Here is a 19,683-nt window from a genome sequence, read left to right on the forward strand (position 1 = left end):
AGCATCCTGTTTCCAACAGTGGCCAATCCAGGCCATAAGAACCTGAGAAGCTATCCCCTAATGGACAGTCCCTACTCCATAAAGTTTACAATCTAGTCAAGACAAACAGACAAAAAAAAAAGCATATAAATCGCTTTGAGTTAAGGCAGCAAGGCCAGGGGATGCTCTCCTAGGCCACGAAATATACCACTAGCCCATCCGTCCCAGGACTGGCCGCTTGTGCAGTGTTTCCTAAGATGTCACACTTGCAAAGCGTGGCGGGATGAGAAGGGGCACATCAAAGAAAAGGCTCATTATTTTGGCAGGCAGATGATTGCTCAGCTCCTCCCATCAGCTCCTGAGGTTTAGTCGGTGTGGCTGGAGGAGCTCCCTCCTTCCCGGGCTGCCTACCTGCCGCCGTAGCCCTTGATCTTCCCCTGAGTGACAGGCTGCTCTCACCGCCCAGGCAGGAAAAGGGAAAGGAAGCCGCAGGAGGCTCCAATCCTCGATTACTCCCCACCCCACGGGGGGGGGGGGGGGGGGGGGGGAACAGTGCAAGGTTCCCTCAGTCAACCTTAGCCCCTCCCCCCACCCGGAAAAAAAATTCCAGCCCGTCCCACACCCAACCTGAGAGAAAGCAACATAAACGCCCACCGGGGTCGCAGAGCCTGAGCTCCCGGTCCCCTTGCTCGGGGCCGCCCCCCCGCATCCCCCCTTCCCCGATCCTTGCATTCCTTTAATCCTCCGTTCCTCCCTTCTGCCTTTTTTTGATGGTTGGTTTTGCTGTCACCCCTGCGTAATCTCTAATCTGAAAATAAAATCCCGAGATGCTGACGGATCCTTTACTTGCATTTGAAAAAAACAAAACAAAACAAAACAATCCATTACGCCACATTTTGCTGCTTCCTGTTTCAAAAGAACCTTTGAGCTCCTGCTCACTCCGGATTCCAGACGCCCTCCTCCCCCCCCCCTCCCAATAATCTAGTGATTTGAATTTCAGATTTAGCGAGAACCCCCCATCTCCCTCCCTCCTCAGAATGGCAATGTCTTGTCCTCCCTCTTGGGTTTTTCCGCTCCCCTCCAAGCTGGTTTGTTAATCCTGTATGTAAATTACAGCCAATAGATGCAGTTGTTGAGCTGGGCTGGGATTAGAGACGGGGCGAATGGCTTTCAATCTTACTGGGATTACAGAACAAAGAGACGCTGCAACACACAAAAAAAAAGGAGGGGGGAGGTCTTTTTTTTTTGGGAGAAGTAATACCCTCGCCCCCCTCCGCGATCTCCCCGGTGGTCTGCGGAAAAGAGCGGAGGGGGGTCCCCCCCGATCGTTCGGGAAATTCAAGGTCCGTGGCTTGGACTGCGGATGGGGGGCATGCGAAACGAATCGCCGCTGACCCGGGAAGAAATTATTACCACCATTCCCCCTCCATCCCTTTCTTGTTTTGCCTTCTTTTCTCTTCTCCCGTTTTAATTCAAGGAAGGAGCCTCCGATCTGGACGGGAGGAGGTTGGTGCAAGTGCCGGGGGATCCCTTCGGTAAGAGAAACTTTTCTCCTTTTCTTGCTTCCCGCCCCCACCTTTCTTTGTTTCTTTTGATGGCGATGCAATGTTACCCCGATGTTTTTCTCCCTTTCGATGGCTGGAGGTTTGATGAAGGGATCCACGTGTCTGGAAAGGTTACGGCTCGCCTCTCTGACCTGATCCCGGATTAGATCGGGAGGGGGGAGGGGCGGAGGGCGCTTTTCTTTTGGTGCCCTTGATGGGGGGCGCGGGATCGGGATCCGTATCCGTGAATTCTCGCCGCCGATTAAGATCTTGGACGGACTGAGACGGATGTTCTCTCGGGCGTCTAGGATGATTTACGGTGTGGACCTCTCCCCTCCCACCCGTGACAGTTACTGCTCCAGGCCACTTTCTTGTTTGTTTCGGAATCGCTGACTTACAGTTCGCGTCGGGGAGGGCGGAAAGTGGCTTTGAAGTGTTGTTTTGGCCTATGCTCTAGTTGGATTTTTTTTTTTTTGTTGTTGTTGGCACCGACGTGACCCCTCGCCTCACACAGGGTCAGACACTGGCTAGAAGCTTGGAGAGCCCTTATCAGCTGCTTGATCTCTGGAGGGGGGAACCTCCTTTTCAAGGGGGGCATTCCTGTTGTTTGCTTGTTCTTGGTGTGGGAAAAATCAGATGTAAAGTTAGGGCGCATGAGATTAAATACGGATATTTGAACAGGATGTGTAACAGTAGCTGGCACTGCTGTAAATATCGCCATGCCATTGAAAACCTGCAAATGAAATGCACGATCCGAGTTCAGTAGGCAGGGTCTTGAGGGTGTAACCAAAGTGAATTCTAAACAGATCATTACATTTTCAGTATCGGTAAACATTTGTACATTTATTCAGGGAGGAACGGTATTTGGATTTTCCTTTTGCATTCTGATTTTTACGTACATTTTGTCACTTCCAGTACTTTGCATTAGGGGCTGCTGTGCAAAGTGCTAATCAGAACCCCATATATGTCTCACACTGGCACGGGCTTAGGAGTTCGCAAACTGGTCTTGGTAGGGGGAGTAACCACCAAGTATTGATGAGATAGGTATTTGCATATGATATACAAACAGACCTCATGGGAGAATATCCTGAAATCCATTTGGCACCTAAGCGCGGGTCTGGGAACCAGTTGTAAAGCATAAATAATTGAATGGCTTTGGGGATAGAAATTATGCAGACCATTGTAAAAAAAAAACCCAAAACAAAACATAAGAAATAAGTCTATTTGGACAAAAAAGAAAGGAGACCTAATGTTATAAGAGCTAAAGAGGAAGCAGTTGAGCCAAGAAACAGAAACATTGATATTTCGGAAAATAAAGCCAGTGGCTTTGGTGAAGAATTTTTTTTTGCAGCCAGGAAGGAAGGAGGTGAATTCTGTTGGTATACATGGGGGGGGGGGAGGTCAATTAATAATCGTATGAAACATTTCTACTGAAAACACTTTACCTGCAGATTAGATTCGTATTGTTACAGTTTCCTCACTCGAAGCCTGCTCTACTATGGCTTTTTTCCCCTTCTCGGTCTATGGGGTAAAAGCTTAGGAAAGGTAGTCTGGAAACTGCAGTGCTTATTTTCCCCCTTGCTTTGTGACTTATGTATTAGGGGGACAGCCCCCTTCATCATAAGGAAATGGCAGCGTTTTCATGCCCTGATGCAAGGGCAGCGAGTCTGATACTGGAGTTCAAAGGATCTGTTTTTCAATCACCCTCAGGTAGGGACTGCTTTTGCACAAAATCAGAGGGGAGACAGCAAGGGCCTGCCTTAACATTTTTTTTTTCATACATTTGTAATATTCTTCTCTGCTTATGGCCCTCTGCCCTCAGCAGGCCTGTCTTAACTGGTGATATAACAAAGTCCGTTATTGTGCTTCCAATTGTATTTAACTACTGCTGGAGGCCACCTTCTGGTTCAACATATCTACTAATTAAAACGGCTCATTGCCCAAACCACATTTTTAATAACTATATTTTATTAAAGTTTTGGGGTAATGAATCACAAAACCAATAAACACACTTCGTGGTTTGTTTACCCGGTGCAAGAGAAGCAAAAAATATCAGTATGCCTTCAGCCATGGCTCTGAATGGTCTGCATTATTATTATTATTATTATTTTTATTTCCCTATGACCTGGACATGTAAAGACTATGTAGCCAGAGAAGTTGGAAGTACAGAACTTATGAGTCTCATAAACAGCTGGATACCATGAGGCTTTCCACTTTTTTTTTCTCTCTCATCCTCCCAAAAAGTGTATTCGGGCCGGCTCGGGGATATCGAGCTCTGTCCTGTGTGTAATTTTGCGCCCACCTCTGAATTCCATAGCGTGGAGGCCATGCTGTGCATACAAGGGCTGGCCTGCCCGGATATCTGACCACAGATATCAGTTTGACAAGTTCTGATACTGCTTTGGATTTTGACTCTCCCCCTTCATGTTCTAAATTAGTAGTCCAGACAAGACTCACTGTGTCCTGAGGTTTTGGCGGTTTATTCTCAGAACAATACTCAAGGTTGTCTCGTTTTTAAGTTTATTTTAGGTTTTAGGGTTTTTTTTATTTGTATAGTTTGAAAGTGGGAGTCTTCAGTGAAAAGTTTGAGAATCTAAACTAACCAGGATAAAACTTGGGATCCTGGACAGATAACCCCTGAAATGTAGAGATTCCCAAACCTGCCCTGGAGGTCCCCCATCCCGTCGAGTTTTCAGTGAAAATGCATGAGAGAAAATTGGACAGGTTTGGGAACCTCTGTATCCAGTGTGGTCTTAATCGATAGCTTTCATTAATTTTATTTATTCGCTGTCTGGTTTACAGATATTCTTACCTCCTATGAATGAGGGCTGGGTTTACCAAGGCTGTGATTGGTATTGAAAGATAAAGAGCGTCTTGTGCTATCTATTAATAAAACACAAGTTGCTGACACATCACTGTTGTCCATTTTAGTTTGAGTCAAAAACATTGTGTAAGTGTAAAATAATTGGTGAGAGCAGCAGAGGGATCCTGGCCTTGATATCTATGCCATTCCTTGGCTGGTCGCTCTATCTTGGGGGTTCTAGAAGCTTCTTGACCCTTTGGCTAAGATGGTAAAAAGGCCTGAGCCAACTGGCCCTTCTTGGCCTTTTGACTGAGATGAAAAAGTTGTACAGTGTTGGGGATAGGGTAGGGTAGGGGTAGAGGGGGCGAAGGTGGAGGAAGTGGGGTGATAATGCCCTGCCACCTACCCCCTTTGAGATCAGGATAATATTATGACTAAAGCAGGAGGTTTCAACCTCCTGTGATTAAAGAAAAAATGTGGTTCAGAAATGTAGTCAAACACCTGATATTTAGAAAACTTAGGGGCCTTTCCTAAATTTGTAAGAGCTGGGGAACATTTTTCCTGACTTTTTTCTTGCTTTTCTGTTCTTTTTTTGATATTGTTCTTTTGCTTGACTTTTTAATTTCTTTTTTAATTTTTAAGTTTGCTTCTTTTCCCTTTTTATTTATTTTTTTCTGAATTTTAGGCACTAGGTGCCAAATTTTAGGTGACCCGTCCCCTGGGATTTTTCCAACCCTGCTGAACACAACGTCCAGGCTTTTTTTTAGTTAATGCTTGGAATTGTTTTAGGTGTTCCCAAATCAGAGGTGTTCAGTTGCTCTCGCTTGGCTTCTGTAAATAAAACAGCTTTGGTATTTGTTGCGCTGTACCTCTCTTGTTAATGACAAGTCCGGAAGTGTGTCATTACAGTGTTGATAGATCCTAAACCCACATTAAGTATAACTCATGCCCGGAAGAATGGTCATTTATTTATTTTATTTAACAGTTTCTGAACTATGTTCTTAAAAAAAAAAAAATTAGAAGTGAAACTGAATTATGTCCTAACATAGTAATGACGGCAGAAAAGGACCAAATGGCCCATCCAGTCTGCCCAGCAAGCTTCTTATGGTATCATCTGTCGCTCCATGCAGGATACCTCCAAGCCTTATGATAAGGGTAGTAAAATTTACAATCAAAACCAAGCAACTGTCAAACCCATAAATTACTGCTAGCAATATTTTCACTGGGTGAGGAACCTGCTTGATAATTCAGACAAAGCTGCTTGATGTTCTTTGCTTTGGGACTTATTTTTGACTTTACCATGGAAGCTTTCTCATTGGCTCTGTGTGGCTGTTACATGCCTCCCTCCATGCCTCTGATTTCCTAGTGCCTGGTACAGTTTTTAACCTAACAAAGGACTTCTAAAGGTGCCGTCAGTTGGGAATACACGCCAAATGCAAATAAGAGAACAAATGTTCTCCGTAGCAGGCCCCAAGTTATGGACCTGTCTTCCAGAGTCAGTACGTCAAATACTGAAAGAAAGAGTTTCAGGCGTGAGCTAAAAACATGGCTCTTTAGAAAGGCATACGATTTAAGGTAAAATCCCAAAATGCTGATTACTGCAATGTCAGTACCAGAGACTATGTTTGTGGGGGCGAGCAATAAAGACCAAATGACCTAAAATGTATTGTTATTAGATTCAGAATCTGTAGTTGCTGTTGTGTCAATCTAGAAAATGAATGAATATGTACTAGATTAGATTATATATTTCCTGATGCGTTGACCCAGAATATGTATAAATATGAACGAGAATATGATTTTGCTGTTGTGATGACCCAGAATATGAAAGCCGAGAAAGATGTGAATGCTGACCAAGAATTCTAACGCTGACTTTGTAAACCGTTGTGATCTTCTTTTGGAACGAAGGTATATAAAACACCTAAATAAATAAATAAAGTATCATCTGGTCGTCTCAAATACAAGTTGCATCGGAGCCATGTGCGGGTTTCACAGCTGTGACCTGTCCCTCGGAAGATTTGCACTCTTGATATTGCTGTGGTTCAGACTGGGTGGTATAGTGCATTTTCGGATGAAAGTCCTCTGAAGATTGGACCGGAAGGAGAAGCACACACCTGCGTCGGCTGCACTGGATTACAAACCTAGATTATCATTGTTTTTCTGTTTTTAAGTCTGGAGTGCTAAGTCGGTTTGGACAGTATTCGGTTGAAACTGCAAAATAATGTGTGAAAGGCCAGTAAAAAAAAAAAAATTAAAAAAAAAATCCCTCTGAAAATAGATTTTTTGGAAGATAAAATCCCAGAGCCCTCGTTCCCATTCTAATATTTAGTTCATTCCAGTGTTGAAAGGATTTCAGAACTCCTGCTGCGTTGCCTCTCCCAGTAGGATGAAGCTGAGTACATTTGGGCCCTATTGTGCTGATCTGTTTCAGACGCCACTCCCCTTTCTCCACCCCTTGCCTCCTCTCACCCCCAAGAGGATCTCACTCTGATATGCCTGAACCTGAAGTACCCAATGCAGCAAGAATAGCAAAAAAGAATGACCTCAGGGTGGAGTTTTCCCAAAAAACCTGGTGCATTGACCTTAATAAAAGGTGAATCCACAGCCGCATGTAAAAGATAAGGAAGAAAATGTATCGGGACAAAAAAAGGAGACCTAGGAATAAGACTGACCAAGAAAACAGACAAGTGGACTTGTTTTCAGCAATCTAGGTATTCCATGCTTTGCGCCCTTCCGTGGGATTAGCACCAAGAACTCTGCTTGGGTCATTCGACAAAATTGGCTGGTGGTCCACTCACTGCTTCTCTTCTCGAACACAAAGATCAGAATTGATATCAAACCGGCCATCTTTTACCAGCTTTTTGGTTTTAGTTGCTAACACAATCCCAGCACCTTGTCCGTTTTTCAGCGGCACACTGCAGTGCTATGGGCTCTGACTTGACCTGTGCACCTGGAGAAGGCCAGCAGTCAGTGGGGAGACGACGTGTGGGGGCTGTCGTATCTGGCTGACCTTGCTATTAGCAGGAAAAAACTAGCATTTGAAAACTGTGTTCCCCTCCCCCCCATAAAAATTGGTCAAATATAGTTTATTGCTGTTTTCTAGGTGTTTTATTTATCTGCAGTATTGCTTTAAGTGTCAAACATTGTGATTTGTCTTTACCCATACCTTATACGTAATAACTAATTAAAAAATTGTCAGGACACAATTTAATGAGTAGACAGTGAGAGAATGAATTCTCTCCCCCTCAAAGCAGTGGGATATGGGGTAGACACTCCCCCCCCCTCCCCCAAAAAATTCCTCTGTCTCCAATCCTGTCACCCTCTCTTGCATTGTGTAAGCTAAAATTGTGTCCCTTCCCCATCCCCCCACCCCCAGACTCATCCAAGAGCAAGCCTTGGCATTTGAGCTGCCCCTTACAGTTGGCAAAACATATTCGTGCAACCGCCAAGCTCATGCATCTGCCAAACACACTGAAACCATGCTTGGGAGTTGGCCAGCACGCTAGCTGCCAGCTAGCGTGCTGGCAGTGGAGGCCTCAAGGTCGACAGAGCTTGGGCAGGATTAGGAGAAAAAAGCCTTGCATGTTTTAAAACATGGAACGCATCCAGAGAGTAGGAAAGAGCCATGTCTACATTCTGAATTTAGAAAAGCATGCCTCGCTTGTTCCACCTGGTGCTCTTTCATGAACCAAGGCGGAAGAGTCCAGTCATGATCAGGACAGACAAAGATAATCTTGTGACAAAGTTATAAATTGGCCTTGATTGTAAAGAATCACTGAGAATGACGTGCATACTTTAGGAGTATTGCAGAAGGTGACGTTTAATCATAGGTTTGCTTTCTTGTAACTCAATCAGGGCCGGACCTAGGGGTGGGCGAAGCGGGCAGCCACCTGGGGCGCAAAACCTCGAGGGTGGAAAAATGACCAAAATGCAAGCGGGGCAGATGAAAAGCCAGGAAGAATGCTGCTCTCTTCTTAGCGTCTAGGTTGGGGATGGGGGAAGAGAGGAGAGAGCAAGCATGATTGGGAATCAGAGTGGAGGGGGTGAAGAGAGCAAGGAGAGAGGAGTGGGGAGCAGGGGCATAAATACGTTTGCCTGCCCTGGGTGCTAAAATGCTTTGTTCCAGCTCTGGACTAAATTATAGACAGCCCTTGAGTAAATCCTAGAATGCTGAATTTGTTCTGCTTTTGCAAATAAGTTTGTCATTTATTGGAACCCTTGCTGCGGACCATTTCCAGGGTTCGGGTAGGGGACTGAGATTTTAAAATAGTGACGTTTGCAGATGACTGTCTTGTTCACCTCGCTAAACCTTGTCAGTCTTTGAGGGAATTCCTAACTGAATTTTCTAGTCTTGGTTCCTTTTCTGGGTTTAAATTAAATCTTGGGAAATCAGAAGCCCTGGTGTCATCGCCTTATCTAGAAAAATTGTGGGGCAAAGAGTTTCCCCTTTCATGGGCACACAAATCATTTAAATATTTAGATGTCTTTCTTCCGGCTACTCTTACAGAGCTATGATTTGAAAATTTACCCCTTAATTGTTAATATGTAAAATAAACTCCCGCTTTGGAACCATTTTACACTGAGGACAAGCAGGATGTAGTCCTCATGCATGAGTGACATCATCAGATGGAGCCCCGATGCGGAAAACGTATGTCAAAGTTTCTAGAACTTTGACTAGGCATACTGAGCGTGCCCTATACTAAGCGTCCACGCGAGGTCCCTTTTCAGTCACTTTTTTTCCGCGGAGCTGTAAGCCTCGCGGTGTGATTGAGCCCACTTTGGCTTTTTTGCCTTGTGGAAAACTTTTGTTCTTCGCTTTTTTTCACAGTTTTCTCTTCGAACTGTTGCTGAATGCCTCTTGGTACCTTCTCATACTGTCCCCAGTTAGGGCTTTTGGTGTTTTGGGTAAGTTTCCTGTCATGGTTGATTCCTCCCATGGTGGCTGCCATCACTTTCGACTTACGGTCCTTTAGTTTTGCCTCGACATGGCCATGTCCTGTTTTCACTGATGCACCCAGTGCCCGAGGATCATGTCTATCACTGATCCTCATCCGGTGTGCATCCTCTGGCTGGAGGCATCGCATTACGAACGGGGTTGCCACTTGTATGCTCAGATGACCCCAAAGGGATGTCTGCTTTGATTCAACAAGATGGATCAGCTCTTTGGGTTGAGGGAGTCTGAGCCATCGGCATCGAAGGAACTCTGAACTGCACCGATGAACACCACACTATCAACATCAGTGGGATTATTGGTTCCGTCGATGTTGCCGGTGGATAGGGGTGCCAAGACTGACCGTTGACTATCTCTTCTGGGCCAAGGATGCTGGGTTCATCATCTTTGATCTCGCACTGGGGAAAGACTGGGTCAAGCATCAAGGGAAGCCTAAGAAGCATTGACACCAGTTCCTGTCGATGCATGTTGCTGGGTGCGGGGATGCACTACCTTTTGCTGCGATGTCCCCAAAGCAAGGAGCACCCATCCTCTATCGATGCCCGGGGTTCATGACAGTCTCCACCGGTCCTGATGCCAGTCGCCAATCCTCGCAGGGCTGAGGAATATCTGGCCATCCCCCTTTCCTCCCTGTCTGTGTTGGCATCGGCAATGTTTGAGGAGGAGCTGGAGTGCCGAGTTCAGCTGGTGGTGGAGCGGGTACTGGAAGGTTTCAGTCCTGTGGCACCGACGGCACAGCTGTCCTCATACCGCTTCTGGAGAAGCTCAATGTTCTTATCTGTGCGTTACCGACCCAGCTGTCTTCAGTGCCTGGTGGAGCACTGAGGCCTCCCCTGTAATAGTCCTATGTAACACTGTAGAAGTCAATAATATGGCTGAATATTTCCCAAGCCTGGAAGCAGTAAAAGAAATATGGGTATCTCCCATAAGTGTTTTAACTGCATGAGAAGTATGTAATATAATTGGAATACCTGGCACATGTGACTGCAATTTACAAATAGCATCAGCGCAAGCTACAATACCTAACTCACAGTCAGAAAATCCTTGTTCTACCACCCCAAAGGTGCCTTTTCCAGTTCCTCTGAGGAAGAAGCTCCACCGAGGCCGGCAGAGATGCCGAGGCCTGCAGCCCCCCATCCAGTTCTTCTGGTGCCTGCACCTCTGGACATTGGCCGAGCACCAAGGACCCCAGCCCCTTAGCATATAGTGAGAATGAGGATCCCTATGACCCCTGGGGGATGATCCGATGGAGACCTCCTCTGATGGTCTCCTGTCAGACCCTTCTCCTCCAGATGAGCGAAGGAAGTCTCCACCTGAGGACTTAATCTTTGCAGGGTTTGTGAGGATGATGACGGAGGCCATCCCATTCCAGCTTTAGACAGAGGAAGATGCCAGGCACAAAATGTTTGAGATCCTCCAGTTCATAGAGCCTTCTAAGTAAATTGTGGCGGTCCAGGTACACGAGATCCTTAAGGAGGTATTGCTGAGGATATGGGAACACCCCTTCACAGTGCCTCCTGTTAACAAGAAGGCAGACAGGATCTACCTTGTCCAGAAGGCTGCCGGATTCGATAAGCTGCCTCACCAGTCAGAGGTGGCTGAATCCGCTCTCAAGAGGACCAATCACTCTCTGACCCATTCGTTAGTGCCCCAGGGGAGAGCCCACAGTGTGATGTACGCTCTTGGGAGGAAGGTGTGCCAAGGCGCCATGCTTATTACTTGCATCGCCACCTACCAGTTCTGCATGAGCCAGTATTTGCGGGACTTCTGGAAGCAGGTGCAGGAGGTGGCCAAGCAGCTGCCTCTACAGCAGCAAAACACCCTCATTTCATTGGTGCACTAAGGTCTGGAGTGCGGGAAACACGAGATCCTTGCGACCTACAATGTTTTTGAGATGGCATCGAGAGTCTCTGCAGCAGGAATTGGCGCCCGCAGAATGGCACGGTTGTGGGACTCGAATCTCCGACTGAGATCTGGTACAGGAAAAACTTGCTGATGTGCCATGCACTGGAGAGAATCTCTTCAGAGATAGGTGAGGGATGCTGTGGCTCAGCTTTGGGACCACCATGAAACCCTCCAACAACTCTCAGCTAATACTCCGGACCCATCCTCCTCACCTAGGAGGCTGTCGAGACAGGGGTGCAGGATTCTTTCTTTCACCAAAGGAAGTACTATCCTCTGCCTCCTCAATCCCATCAGCACCATCAGAGCTCCCATGGCCATTCCAGGCAGCAGAGAGCTTCCAAGCCCCAGTCGGCTCCTCCATCAACTCCAGGGACAGGGTTTTGACTGGGCCGCAAGGAGCATAATCCAGTTGCCCGTACCCGGGATGATGGACTCACCAATTGGGAGCAGGCTGCGATTCTTCGCAAACCAGTGGCCCAGTGTAACCTCAGACCAGAAGGCTTTGTCCATCATCTGTCATGTGTACTGATTAAATCTATTGGGTGTTCCACCAAATTGGCCTCCGTGCCCACATTGGGGGCCAGTAGCGCATCAGGAGGTACTACAAATGGAGCTCTCCTCCCTCTTAATGGCCAGAGCGGTCTGGCCCGTACCACTAGGGCAAAGAAGGCAGGGATTCTAATCTAGGTACTTCCTGATTCCAAAGAGAACAGGAGGACTCCGTTTCATGCTAGACCTAAGGATCTTGAACAAGTTTCTAAAAGGAGAAAAGTTCAAGATGGTTTCCTTGGGCACCTTGATTACCCTTTTGCAAAAGAGGACTGGCTTTGTTCCTTTGGTCTAAAGGACACATACACTTACTTCCTGTGACTGGGGAAGATCTTCATTCAAAAATTGGAAGAAGGATCCAACAGAAGAAAATAGGATAAAGTATAAACGTTGGCAAGCTAAATGTAAGACATTGATAAGACAGGCTAAGAGAGAATTTGAAATGAAGTTGGCTGTAGAGGCAAAAACTCACAGTGAAAACATTTTTAAATATATCAGAAGCAGAAAGCCTGTGAGGGAGTCAGTTGGACCGTTAGATGATCGAGGGGTTAAAGGGGCACTTAGAGAAGATAAGGCCATCGCAGAAAGATTAAATGATTTCTTTGCTTCGGTGTTTACTGAAGAGGATGTTGGGGAGGTACCCGTAATGGAGAAGGTTTTCATGGGTAATGATTCAGATGGACTGAATCAAATCACGGTGAACCTAGAAGATGTGGTAGACCTGATTGACAAACTGAAGAGTAGTAAATCACCTGGACCGGATGGTATACACCCCAAAGTTCTGAAGGAACTAAAAAATGAAATTTCAGACCTATTAGTAAAAATTTGTAACCTATCATTAAAATCATCCATTGTACCTGAAGACTGGAGGATAGCAAATGTAACCCCAATATTTAAAGAGGGCTCCAGGGGCGATCCGGGAAACTACAGACCGGTTAGCCTGACTTCAGTGCCAGGAAAAATAGTGGAAAGTGTTCTAAACATCAAAATCACAGAACATATAGAAAGACATGGTTTAATGGAACAAAGTCAGCATGGTTTTACCCAAGGCAAGTCTTGCCTCACAAATCTGCTTCACTTTTTTGAAGGAGTTAATAAACATGTGGATAAAGGTGAACCGGTAGATGTAGTATACTTGGATTTTCAGAAGGCGTTTGACAAAGTTCCTCATGAGAGGCTTCTAGGAAAAGTAAAAAGTCATGGGATAGGTGGCGATGTCCTTTCGTGGATTGCAAACTGGCTAAAAGACAGCAAACAGAGAGTAGGATTAAATGGACAATTTTCTCAGTGGAAGGGAGTGGACAGTGGAGTGCCTCAGGGATCTGTATTGGGACCCTTACTTTTCAATATATTTATAAATGATCTGGAAAGAAATACGATGAGTGAGAAAATCAAATTTGCAGATGACACAAAATTGTTCAGAGTAGTTAAATCATAAGCAGATTGTGATAAATTGCAGGAAGACCTTGTGAGACTGGAAAATTGGGCATCCAAATGGAAGATGAAATTTAATATGGATAAGTGCAAGGTGATGCATATAGGGAAAAATAACCCATGCTATAATTACACAATGTTGGGTTCCATATTAGGTGCTACAACCCAAGAAAGAGATCTAGGCGTCATAGTGGATAACACATTGAAATCGTCGGTTCAGTGTGCTGTGGCAGTCAAAAAAGCAAACAGAATGTTGGGAATTATTAGAAAGGGAATGGTGAATAAAACGGAAAATATCATAATGCCTCTGTATCGCTCCATGGTGAGACCGCACCTTGAATACTGTGTACAATTCTGGTCACCGCATTTCAAAAAAGATATAATTGCGACGGAGAAGGTACAGAGAAGGGCTACCAAAATGATAAGGGGAATGGAACAGCTCCCCTATGAGGAAAAACTAAAGAGGTTAGGACTTTTCAGCTTGGAGAAGAGACGGCTAAGGGGGGATATGATAGAGATGTTTAAAATCATGAGAGGTCTAGAACGGGTAGATGTGAATCGGTTATTTACTCTTTTGGATAATAGAAAGATTAGGGGGCACTCCATGAAGTTAGCATGGGGCACATTTAAAACTAATCGGAGAAAGTTCTTTTTTACTGAATGCACAATTAAACTCTGGAATTTGTTGCCAGAGGATGTGGTTAGTGCAGTTAGTATAGCTGTGTTTAAAAAAGGATTGGATAAGTTCTTGGAGGAGAAGTCCATTACCTGCTATTAAGTTCACTTAGAGAATAGCCACTGCCATTAGCAATGGTAACATGGAATAGACTTAGTTTTTGGGTACTTGCCAGGTTCTTATGGCCTGGATTGGCCATTGTTGGAAACAGGATGCTGGGCTTGATGGACCCTTGGTCTGACCCAGTATGGCATTTTCTTATGTTCTTATGTTCTGATTTGTGGTGGAAACACAGCACTACCAGTACCAAGTGTTGCCATTCGGGCTGGCATCTGCCCCACGAGTCTTCACAAATTGTCTGGCCATGGTGGCGGTGCACCTCCGCAGTCTGGGAGTGCATGTCTTCCTGTATCTGGACGATTGGCTGGTCAATAGCCCATTTCAGGCAGGGGACATCAGATCCATGCATCCATGGTGGCAGAGATTCAATAGAGTCAGCGGGTATCAGCCTGGCACATGTTGAGGCTGTTGGGCCATATGGCTGCAACTGTCCATGTTACTCCCCTGGCACAGTTACACATGCAAGGAGCCCAATGGACCCTGAAATCACAGTGGTCCCAGGCCACTCAGAGCCTCCAGGATTGAATCCGAGTCACCTGTTTCTCAGGGACTCATTGTCCTGGTGGCAGGTACTTTACAAGTTAGAACAGGGGATCTCATTTCAGAGTCCCCCCACTCCAATTGTTCTAACCATGGATGAATCTGCCCTGGGGTGGGGAACTCAGGAATGTTCTTGTTAAATCAATTTGCTGGAGCTTCGGGCGATCTGGTACGCTCTGAGTTTTCAGAGATCGGCTGTCCAACAAAGTTGTCCTCGTTCAGACCAACAACGAGGTAGCCATGTGGTATGTCAAGCAGGGAGGCACAGCATCACACTTTCTGTGTCAGAAAATGGTCCAGATCTGGTCATGGGCCCTGTTCTTCGGGATGGTGCTCAGGGCCATGTACCTGGCCGGGATGGAGAATGAGGAAGCAGACAGGTTGAGTCGAGCCTTCAGAACCCACGAGTGGTCCCTGAACCAGGAGGTAGCAAATCAGATATTCTGCCTCTGGGGGAGCCCAGATGTAGATCTGTTTGTGTCCCCCTGCAACAGGAAGGTGCCTTGGTTCTGCCCTTGTACAGGTCAGATGGCAAGCTAGCATCAGATGCTCTTGCCTGTCATTGGGGCAAGGGTATTCTGTATGCGTATCCTCCGATTCCCTTAGTGGCAAAGGCTCTCTTGATGCTTCGCGAGGACAAAGGGACTATGATCCTCATAGCTCCTCATTGGCTGAGACAGGTCTGGATTCCACTCCTGCGGGAGTTGTCCATCTGGAAACCGATCAGTCTGGGGACTTCCTCAGATGTCATCACTCAAGATCAGGGTAGGCCACGGCATCCCAGCCTCCAGGCCCTGTCGCTCACAGCTTGGATGTTGAGAGGTTGATTCTGCAGCCACTTGATCTTTCAGAAGATGTGTCTTGGGTCCTGGTGGCTTCTAGAAAGCCTTTCACTAGAAAGTCCTACGGACTGAAGTGGAGGAGGTTTTCCGTGTGATGTTCCGTTCTCCTGCCCCACTCAAAAACTGCTTGATTACCTTCTACACTTATCGGAGGTTGGCTTGAAAATCAACTCTGTTAGAGTTCATCTGAGTGCAATTGGCGCATACCACTATAGTGTGGATGGTACGCTGTGTCTTGGGACCTCAACATGATGTTACCTCAGCTGATGAAAGCTCCTTTTGAATTGCTGCGCACCTGTGACCTAAAGTACCTGACCTGGAAAGTCATATTTTTGGTGGCGGTCACTGTTCACAGGGTCAGCAAAGTGGCTTATCCACCTTATACTGAGTTTTATCATGACAGGGTGGTCTTGCGTATGAATCCTAAGTTCCTGCCTAAGGTGGTGATGGATTTCCATCTTAACCAGTCATTTGTCCTGCCAGTATTCTTTCCCAGGCTCCATTCGCATCAAGGTGAACAAGCATTGCATGGTTTGGACTGCAAGTGAGCCTTAGCCTTCTATCTGGAGTGGACAGAAGCCCATAGACAGTCCACCCAACTTTTTTTGATTTTGTTTTGATAGGAATAGGTTGGGCGTTGCCGTTGCTAAACAGACAATATCCAATTGGCTAGTGGATTACATCTCTTTCTGTTAGATCCATGGCAGCATTGGTGGCCCACTTGCAAGCAGTTCCCATGGAGGAGATCTGCAAGGCTGCGATGTGGCGTTCTCTCCACACATTCACATCCCATTACTGTCTGGATAGTGATGGCCGATGAAACAGTAGGTTCGGCCAATCTATCCTTCGGAACCTGTTCGAGGTGTAGAACCCAACTCTCCCAAACCAGGGCCCATTGATTGGGTTTAGGCTGTCTTCCCCTCTGTTACCAACAGCACCATGCTGCTTGTCCTCGGAGAAAGCAGAGTTGCTTACCTGTAACAAGTCTTCTCCGAGGACAGCAGGATGTTAGTCCTCATGAAACCCGCCTGCCACTCCATGGAGTTCGGTTTCTCCTGTTATTTTATTTTAATTGTAATTCTGTGTTACGAGACTGAAGATGGACCCCGCGTGGACGTGTGGTATAGGGCATGCTGAAGATGCTCAGTGTGCCTAGTCAAAGTTTTAGAAACTTTGACATAAGTTTTCCGCATTGGGGCTCCAGCTAATGATGTCACCTATGTGTGAGAACTAATGTCCTGCAGTCCTCGGGAAACACCTGTTACAGGTGGTAAGCAACTCTGCTATCTCTATCAGTGATTGGGAAGGTGAATCTTTTGAAAATGATACTGTGGTTTCAGTGATTGTATGTATTTCAAATCCTGCCACTGTAGTTAAAGAAAAAAGATATCAACTTGGTATATGCTATGTTATCATGCTTTTTGCGGCTGAGCAAGAAAGCACAAATCCCAATCCACCAGATGGTGGGTTCTTTGCAAGATGGGGGTCTGGATATTCCTGTCTTGGAAGACTACAATCTAGTATGTCTTTTGCCACATCTAAAGGATTGGCTATTTGATTCATCTCATGTTACTCCACTTGCTTTCAAACAGCGATTGATCTCTCCTCTTCAACTATGTTTTCTTCATACTGGCCCGTCCATGTTGCCGTCGTGTATCCCTATTCTAAGAGCATGGAATTATTTCTGTGAGAAGCTACAACATAACTCCCTAGAATTGCTGTTATTACCTATACAGGGCAATTTCAGATTTCACGCCTGGTATGCAATCCAGAGATGTTGCTGTGTAGGCAGCTAAAGGGATTCATCATGTTGCACATGTGGTTCCCAAAACTGGGAAGGTTTCTATACTCCAAAATTTTGTCACTCAGTTTGATTTGGAACCAGAACATGTATATGCTTATCTACAATTGCGCTATTATTTGCACTCATTGACTAAAGCGTACTTAACTGATGATTTTAGGATAAAGGTAGAAGAATTCTTTCAAATTGATGAATGAGAGAATGGGTATCTCGAGACGTCACAAAGCCCTCGCCCTTTTAGAACACTGTGCTGACTATATGCAGCCATTGAGCAAATGGCAGATAGCTCTCCCATCAAAGTTGACAGTTACACAACTTGGCAATTCCTTTAAATGTATTCTAGATTTGGCTTAATTACCCATAAGGATGAAGGACAAAGTGTTCCTCAATGGCAGCAGATCCTGAGGAGCCTAGAGGAGAAAGGGATTCCTCTGAGAGCTAAGGGACAAGTGTCCTGGGAGGTACCAGAGGAGAGGTATTCTGCCTAGGAGAATCCACAGAATCAAAGACTGATAAAACCCAATTCAGCCATAGACTCCAAAGAGAAACTGAGAATGAAGAACGGAGAAGAGAAAAAAAGATTGGCAATACCCTACAGGTCCCGGGAGGGCCCAGTGTGGAAGGCTACCTGCCCCTCTGAACCTACGTGTTTGGCAGGGACTGGGATTTATTTATTTATTTATTTATTTAAAGGTTTTCTAGACAGACATTCGTAGGGAACATCACATCGGTTTACAAGGAACATAAAATGCAGCTTAAAAAAGGCTTTACAAAGAACTAAGTTTAAACCATGTAAGAACAGTAACTATATAACCGGACTATAAGAATAACCGAATATTACAGAAACATGGGTATTACATTAAGAACAGGTATTGCACTATCGATACAAAGTGTGAATATAGGTATATACTCTATAATATAATATAGAGTAGAATATTTCTAGGGCGGGGAGGGGACACATTCTTTCATTGTGGATTTGGTGCACTGGCTTATTTATTTTATTTATTTATTTATTTTCTTTTATATACCGACATTCGATAGATATATCACATCGGTTTACAGGTAACTGAGGGAATAGGGCGAGGTCCGCCCTATTTTACATTATAACATGATAACAATTATAACGTGGTAACAATTATAACAGATATACATGGAAAAAATAAAATTAAAATTATAGCATTTAACATATATACATTATGACTTGGTGGTGTGCCAGAGGTTTGGACTGTGATTTTTCCTGCCACCAGTTTATTTTGTAAAGACTTTATTTTTGAATGCCCCGCGTTGGAGTGAAGTGTAGTTTGTGGTGTGCAGAAGAGCCCCGAAGAGGTAAAAATCCATAGGGGAACCCTGGGAGGTCGTAAACGTGGTGCCCAATAGGGGACGCGGTATTTTGTAGCACCTGTCCCATTCTGGTCCGCACACGGGGGGGAGGGCCAGGGCCACGGCCACAGGCCATGCAAGGCCTCATGGTCTCCCGGGTTTCCTGCACAGGGAGCAAAAAATACAGTCCTTTCAAGGCCCTTGGGGTTTCTTCCTCTCTGGGGCTCGGCTCTACATCAGCTCCAAGCACTTAGCACCCCACCCCCCCATTCTTCACACCTGTGCTATTCAAAAATAAAGTCTTTACTTAAATAAATGGATGGGTGGAAAATCAAAAACCATTCTGGCACACTTCAGAACAATGCACCATGACAGGAACACAAGTCTGCAATATGGAAGCAATAACTCTCATCTCTCCTCGCACTCCTCCCAAACAGGTAGGCTTTTAGGGGCAGGTACCCTTGGGGTATTTCTGGGTTCCTCTTTCTCTGTTTGTGGAGTCTCTGGCTGAATTTTCCCAGGCAGGCTGCCTCTCCTCTGGCATCTCCTCCGTGCCTCTGATGGATTCCCTTTCTCCCTTGGGTTTCCCCAGAGAGCTCTGATTTTCAGCAGGAATCTATTTACTGTCCAGCACTGGACTCCCAGCACCTCCACACATGGAATCCTTTTCTTCAAACTCCCCTGAATCTTCCCTTTGAAGGCAGAGGCCCAGGTTGTGCCATTTGTGAAGAGGCGGCTCCGGCTCCCAGGACTCCTCAGATTCCTCCCCGGCACCAGGGGGTTCAGTGGGGGTTTATACCCTCTGAGAACCCTCTCCGAGTGGGGGGTGGTACAGTCCCCTCTGACACTACACTGACTTCACAGGAAGGCAAGGTCTTCTGTTGCTCTGAGGGCACTCGGACCAGCTGAAGCCACTGTTTTCATGCAAGTGAAGGGCGGGGGCGCTACCTTCTAAGGGACAAAAATAGGCCTAATTGTGTAAGCCTCCCACCAGGGCTGGATCATTCCTAGCTGCCAGGTTGTCTGGGCACCTAGAATTCAGCAACTGCTGCAGGCCTGGGCAGAAGAGCTGATGCAGCCAGCCCTGGGCTTAGCTAACCACCACTACTGCAAGCACGTCTGGGGTCATGGAGAGCTGCCACTGCTTCAGATGGGCCTGGGAAAGCTGTTGTCGGCTTAGGTCAAGGAGAGACCAGTTGGAAGCTGAGGGAAGACACTG

The 19,683-nt window shown here is 45.9% G+C and overlaps 1 protein-coding gene across 7 annotated transcripts in view; it reads left to right on the forward strand.

The window, feature by feature from the left end:
• The first annotated feature begins 715 nt into the window (after window positions 1-715).
• GTF2IRD1 (GTF2I repeat domain containing 1) overlaps window positions 716-19,683 on the forward strand; it is a 193,888-nt gene continuing 174,920 nt past the window's right edge. For 2 of the 7 annotated variants that reach the window (XM_029612144.1, XM_029612150.1), the window contains exon 1: window positions 719-1,514. The gene's annotated coding sequence lies outside the window, so the exon portion shown is untranslated. Of the gene's footprint in view, window positions 1,515-19,683 lie in introns of all 7 variants that reach the window. The other 5 variants (XM_029612148.1, XM_029612151.1, XM_029612152.1 and 2 more) reach the window with 4 other exon arrangements.

Source organism: Rhinatrema bivittatum, chromosome 8 (assembly GCF_901001135.1).
Source record: "Rhinatrema bivittatum chromosome 8, aRhiBiv1.1, whole genome shotgun sequence".
Lineage (NCBI taxonomy): Eukaryota > Metazoa > Chordata > Amphibia > Gymnophiona > Rhinatrematidae > Rhinatrema > Rhinatrema bivittatum.